A 7,360-nucleotide genomic window follows, 5' to 3' on the forward strand; every position below is an offset into this window, starting at 1 on the left:
TTGGCTCACAATCGCAACACTCACCATCACCATCGACTACAAAAACAATAACTGGATCATTCGGCCGAGTACAATCATTATCAGATTGGTATGTAAAGATGGGCCTTAAGCACAGTGCTGATGCACAGAAAAAACAGCACAAAAGCTTACCAGCAGCAACCCTGAACATTGAGCGGATGGTCCAGGCCTATCTGGACGACCCAACAGAGGTGTACGTTGATCAAAACCCAGTGCAGTATTGGCATAGGAAAAGGTCTGAATGGCCACAGCTCAGCAGGCTGGCGATAAGCTATCTGGCTTGCCCTGTCGCAAGTGTCTCTTCCGAACGTGTTTTCAGTGCTGCTGGTTCCATTGTAACCTTGAGAAGGACCAGTCTATTTCCCAAAAACGTGGAGAGGTTAACAATGATCAAAATGAATCAGCACTTCATACCACCGAATTACACAATGCATGAATCAACAGAGGAAGATGAGGACAGCGGCTCAGGTGACGGAAGTATTGTGTCAGATGATTACCTACTACTGGAAGATCCCCCAGAGTTTGAGGACGAGCTATACTTCCCTGACAATTAGGCTCGCACTTACTGTCTTCCTCCCTTTTTTCCCCCTTTGTTTGTGTCTGTTGTTCCGGTTATAAACTTGTGAATCGCAACCAATGCATTATCACCGTCTTCTAATCTTCTAATTTAAGATACAAGTTTCAGGTGTCTGCCATTTGACACTACAGTCCTCAGAATCCAGCTCCTCCGCTCGATCATACTGCATCTCCTGGTCAATTCCATTTCCCTCATGAATGATGATTGGATGATGGTAACAACAAATTCAAACTTTCCTCGTCCTTCCAAAACAAGTGGACCATGAATCTGATGACTTCTATAGCTATCCTCCTTCAGAGCCGAGAGAGACTGGCCATTAACTGAAAATAAGATGCAACAGGTAATGATTGATGCCATGCATTGGCCGCAGAATAGCAGACTGAATGATGTAGATTTTGTTGTGTGTGTTGCGCATGAATGAATTGATGTAATTGTGCACTGCCACTAATCAACATTCTACAGAACACACTAATTTTCCTCTTCTGGCAAACAAGAAATGTGTACTTCTCCTGCATCTTGGTGATACATTGCTTTTAATTCAATACAGGAAGGGGACTCACTCAATCTGCGCAATGCAAATGACTGTGACTTAACAGCACCGTCCATCATGATGATGGCGAAAGAGACGGCCTGCAGCGTTAACGAGATGAGATGCAACAGGTAATGATTGATGCCATGCATTGGCCGCAGAATAGCAGACTGAATGATGTAGATTTTGTGGTGTGTTGCGCATGAATTGATGTAATTGTGCACTGCCACTAATCAACTTTCTACAGAACACACTAGTAATTACTAATTTTCCCCTTCTGGCAAACAAGAAATGTGTACTTCTCTCCTGCATCTTGGTGATACATTGCTTTTAATTCAATACAGGAAGGGGACTCACTCAATCTGCGCAATGCAAATGACTGTGACTTAACAGCACCGTCCATCATGATGATGGCGAAAGAGACGGCCTGCAGCGTTAACGAGATGAGATGCAACAGGTAATGATTGATGCCATGCATTGGCCGCAGAATAGCAGACTGAATGATGTAGATTTTGTGGTGTGTTGCGCATGAATTGATGTAATTGTGCACTGCCACTAATCAACTTTCTACAGAACACACTAGTAATTACTAATTTTCCTCTTCTGGCAAACAAGAAATGTGTACTTCTCCTGCATCTTGGTGATACATTGCTTTTAATTCAATACAGGAAGGGGACTCACTCAATCTGCGCAATGCAAATGACTGTGACTTAACAGCACCGTCCGTCATGATGATGGCGAAAGAGACGGCCCGTTAACTTAAGATGAGAAGGAACAGGTAATAAATGATGATAATTAATGGCATGCATTGGACACCTGACCCTGAGCTATTGGTCTTTGTGTTTGCGTTGTTTGTTGTGCACAAAGTGATGTCAAAGTGTACTAGTGGTAATCTATCTTTCTGTACACAATAAAGAATGACTCAAGTCAGTAATATTTATATTTCTACTCTTGTTGTGTTATAAAAATTACACTTGTACTGCAGGACGATCTTCAGTCAGTAGAAGTATCAGAGCTGATGATGAAGTCAGGAGGATGTTTCATGAGTGGCATAAAACGGAAAAGCCTAAAGGTAAACACGTGAACAACAACCACAGCACACCCAAATGTCTGTGTAGAAGTTGAATAGAGTGTAGCGGTGGGATGACTGCAGTGCATTGATTTTACTAACTTTAACTGTAAAATGCTATGTCTGGAATGGATAATGTGCTTTGCGTTTGTCCAACTCTTTGAGAGAAAAAAAAAGGACTCTAAAGTGTTAACGTAGGATGTGCTAATGGTAAGCACTGTGGGCCTGATCTCTCCTGTTACTGTTGAAGGTCTATGCTGGAAACAGACTACAGTAGAGATGATGCATATGCATACATGCCACCTCGGAAAGTGTTCTTGTTGCACTACACCATCACTTGTGCATTTGTTTTCACTTTCTTTCTGAATATCCCCTTTGGTTTTCAATCTAAAATTACAGGCCGGGCCTTGTCCAAAACTTTGTAAAACATTACAATGCATATTAATTACCTTACCAATCAATCACTTTTTTATTCCAGCCGGGCAGTGGCGAGTGGTGAGGCGACACACCCAAGATTGATGGACGAGAGGAGCAAGAGGAATGCCGAGATGCAAAAAACCAGTCCACATTTTTGACCAGGATAAGACAGTAACAGTATCCACTTTTCACGTCTTTTAAATAATTTGATTAATATCTTGTATACATTCTTTACAACAGTGTGTTCTTGGAGTTGTTATTATCAATCATCATTACGTTTGCTCTGTGTTTACGATTCTTCACTACCAATATTTAAAATTTCTATTTGCTATCTGTTAAAGTATTAAGGCCGGAACAGAACAAGAAATAGAAGTGTATGTAATCCGGGTCTCAGCATGCATGCATTTCCTTTTTTATACCTTAACATATGGAATGGATATGGTATGGTAGTCTTCAATGATTGTCGTTTGTTTGTCTATGTATGCATACTGTTTTTCTATGTCAAACCTTTCCCAAAATCCCCCTTCCCATCCAATCAACGGACCCTAACCCTCTTCCCCCGGGCTGTGTGACTTATTGTCGAGGTGTAACTAAATTAAATGTACACCAATACTTAATCACACACTTGCTGGGTCGGATGTGGTGAAAGCAACACTACTTCAATTTCAATGCAGAGCGATGATCTTCTTCTGCTTGCCCACCCATGAGTAGGATATTTCACAGGTTATTTTATTTAACAAAGGAACATATACCTCAGCATGAATTGCCGGCATTGATTGGATTTGTTTGTTGTCATTCCTCATATACAGCACTAACTGTTAGACTGTAGGCATAGCCAAGTCGACAAAACTATAGTTTGTAACTCTGTCTAGTGGGCTATCCTCATAATAACCAGCATTCAGTTTTTTTGTCAAATATTTGAGCATATAACTGTTGCTCGGTAAATTCTGTGATGTACTTCATTCAACTACTCCTCTAACAGTCTCTCAAAGGCGATTGACTATCTCCTTTTCTTTTTTTGGAAATGCTGCCACCCTGCCAGTGTATACTACTACTACTATACTACCACCACCACCCCAATCATGGCATGTATGAAAAAGGAAACCATCTTCACCATGCAGCCAGTGCTGTGCCACAGTTGGACATAAACATCAAGCACCGGTAAGAGAGAAGTTTGGGGGAGGCAGAATCAATAATGGACATGTTGTCAATGATGTCAGTTTCAAACACCACTCCAAAGAATGCATAGTAGGACCAGTCAATGAGTGAGGTGTGTCGCATCTATCTGTTTGTGTCTTATACAGTCAGCAAATTATTGAAATCAAACACACGCTATGGGCGGCCATGCACCAGCAAAGAAACAGTGTGATGTAAAACAGTTACCCCACCTACAAAACATTAACAACATTGCATGTAACATAGAAAAATATATTTAATTGACCCTAACAAATAAACTAAACCCACAAAAGCTAACCCACCCACCTCCCTAACCCCAACGACTGTCCATAGAAGTAGAGAACGCCCAAACGAGTGAAGAACGAACAGGAATTAAAAAAGGGGCAGTGACAGGGACTAACTGGTGGGGCGGGACTGGAGGAGGACACGAATCTGGTCCTCTAAATGGGCGATGCGGCGTCTAAGGCCGCGGCAGTTGCAGCCACAGTGGGGGGGGGGGGGGGCACCGGAGATGGCACGGTGGCGGCGGGCAGCCGCCCGGCGGTGGCGCCGTACCGCTGGAGGGCGGTGGCTGGGGCCCGGGGCAATGGAGGAGCCTTCAGTAGCTGCAGCAGCCTCCTCCTCCTCCTCGGCTAGGACCACCAGCCGCCGGTATTCCTGCTGGATTGCCTCCAGCTTCCGGCGCCGTGCCTTGGCGGCCAACTCCTTACGGTTGACTTTCGGAGTTGCTGTGTATCAAAAAGAAAAAAACAAGACAATTGTAAAATATAGTCTTAATAAAACAGTAGGACAAGGTAATTATTTATACACATAGTGGCATGGTAGAGTAGCACTATAAAATAAAGCACAGTAGTACATAACATTTTAAATGTCGCCCGTCCTTCTTCCTTCCACCTGTCTTACACTTTTTAGTTGAACAGTGCACCAGGTGCTCTTCTCCATAAAACTTTCAAAGCGGAGTTCAAATCAGATAGATGAGGACATTGGTTACTCAATACTCCGGCTCCTAGTCCTATACCAATTAAAGGGAATTCTAGTCTTCTAGTTCACTCTTCAAACGTCCCCAAGAACTCATACTTACTTACGACATCGGATAGCGGGCGGACTTTGTCCGCCCGCCATCCGACTGCTAAAAAGGGTGGGGGTCCCGTGGGGACAATTAATTAGGATGATGCGCCCGGCACAGTGGCGGGCGCACCCTGTTATTTTAAATTTAAATTCTGGTTGGCTTTGCTGAAAGCAATGCTAAAATGTTGTGCTGCTTTTCCAAGCACAACATGACGGGCCTCGCACGGAGCCTGTCACGTTTTGCTTTGAAAGTCGGGGGGGTACCATAGCATCGGTAGGTACCCTCCATGGGGGCCCCCAAGCATACTCTGCAATGTGTGCATGCCTTTCCGTGGCGGACGGCAATGCCGCCACGCAAAGGCATTCCAAAATGCAGATTATATGGCTGCCGGTGTGGTGAGAGAGACACCACCGCCATATTGAACCCTTTTCCGCCTGGACATGTCTGAATATTTTCTACAGGGATGGCGGGAGGTTTGCCCCTGCTGTGACGGCAGTGAATTCCAGCCAGCCCGGCGGGGGCAATACGCCCACCATCCTAATGGGGCCCTAATTCACAACTGTACAGTATACATATACATACAGTACACCTTTGCAGTGAGTGTGCTGTCAAGTTCAACAATAGTTAAAGATTATGAATCTAACTTACCACCGCCTGCCACTGGTGCTGCCACTCCCCCTCCGTTGCTATCTGCAACTGCCGCATCCTCGCCCTCGGCGTCGCCTTCGCTGGCCCCAGCAATGGTGGTCGGTAGTGCGCCTAGAAAACATTACACATTTATTAGGCAACATATACACCTCCCCCCTATTGATCAGTAGCAAGGTTGAAAAATGAGTTAATACTAACATAAATCACTAGTACAAATCAGGTAGTAGTAGAGTAGACACTAAGTTATATGATCATTGTAGCATTTGCTTGATTAGCCCTAGCCATGCACATGTGACGTTACCTTTACCTTGCAGCTTCTTAAGACACCTTTGAGCCCACATGACCTGCCTCACACTGCTACTGTCTAGTCTACGCGCTGCGTACAGGCGGTCAACAAACATTAACAAGCCACTTTTTTAGGAAGAACTGGTGTACTACTGTTACTGTTAGTCCATATTGCTTATCCATAGATGCTACACTTTTTGGCACGGCTGAGAAATGCTTGCAAGTTGCAATATACTAACGCACACCATTTCTTTTTTCGCATTACAGACACAAGATTCGCTTCTACGAACCAGAGCTTCTGAACGATGCACCAACTACCAGTACTAGGTTCTTCTGAGGTGAGGGGTCCCTTCACTCACATCTTCATTTATAAATGTATATAAACTAAATTGCTATGGGATGGTGGTGCTGCCTTCCACCACTTCAGTTATCATGATTTAATTCCCAACTGTATAAGTGTAACAATGTATATTGTTTTAATGTTATTGATTTGCCGGTTGGTGCTGCTAAGAAAACAGTGTACAGACCTTCTCAAATTGAAATAAAAATTTTAAACTTACATAGACTTTGTGGTATTTGGTGTGGAGTGGACTAACTTACACGAGTGAGCAAATTAAAGTAAGGGTGTGCATGTGAATTGCTTCCACGCCAGAGGTTGGGTGTGTTAATGTTCTGGGTTGTCTACTTGTTGGTTATCTTGGGGGGAGGGTTCCGAGACCTAATAGGTATGACAAGACAGTACTATAGTCAAGCAGTGGAATTGTGGTGGGTGCGGAATTTCTGATTGAGGTGTGCAAGGAAGGTCCAACCTACCATCACCAACATCCTATTTTCTGGTGCAAATGTATGTGCAAGATCCCTACAACAGTGGTATGTCCTATAGGGTATCATATCAAAATATTAAGAAATCTGGTAGGGCTGTTGTTGCTGTGAATTTTCAAAGCCTAAACATCAACAAGAGTAAAAAGTAGTACAAGACAACGACCCAACGGATTGTACGAGCTACTGGTGAATATGAGTTTTATATTACAACCTTTCACAAAGAGTGGCACTGGCCAACTGGGCAAGACTAGCTACTACAGTACAGACAGACAGACTGATAGTATGTAGTAGTACTCAGTCATCATAGCGGAGGCAGGGATAAGCTTTTTGAAACCGTACAGATCGAAGGATAATTGGTGGTAAAAAAATAGCATTTGGAAACACACTATAGTTCGGGAGAAATGGGGCAGTAAAAGTTATGGAATAAGAAATATTATTAAAAACAAGAAGACTTACTGGGGCCAGCAGAGGAGCCCTCAGCGGTGTCCTCCTGGTGGTGTTCCTGTCCCGCCGACTGCCCAGTCCCTGCCCGTCTGCCCCTGGGTGCTGATGAATAGGAAAGATATAAGAAAGAGACAAACATTGATGGATGGTGTCAACTTAAGCAAATACAATATTTTTCAACAACGGTCAAAAAACACTTATGTAAACAATTGCAATAACTACATTGACCGATCTCATCTGGTCAACATGTAATATCGGGGGATTCGCAGTTCGACTACTTAAGTTACTATTTATCAACAGTAATCC

General features: G+C 43.6%; 1 long non-coding RNA gene across 1 annotated transcript; it reads right to left on the reverse strand.

Annotated features, from left to right (window-relative positions):
- Positions 1 to 4,315: 4,315 nt before the first annotated feature.
- On the reverse strand, positions 4,316 to 7,142 carry LOC146861439 (uncharacterized). The gene is made up of 3 exons (XR_014979263.1): positions 7,067 to 7,142; positions 5,504 to 5,614; positions 4,316 to 4,514 (listed from the first exon to the last, which is right to left on the reverse strand). It is a non-coding gene; the product is annotated as an uncharacterized LOC146861439 (long non-coding RNA).
- Positions 7,143 to 7,360: the final 218 nt, after the last annotated feature.

This window comes from Triturus cristatus, chromosome 3_1, assembly GCF_964204655.1.
Source record: "Triturus cristatus chromosome 3_1, aTriCri1.1, whole genome shotgun sequence".
In the NCBI taxonomy this organism is placed as follows: domain Eukaryota; kingdom Metazoa; phylum Chordata; class Amphibia; order Caudata; family Salamandridae; genus Triturus; species Triturus cristatus.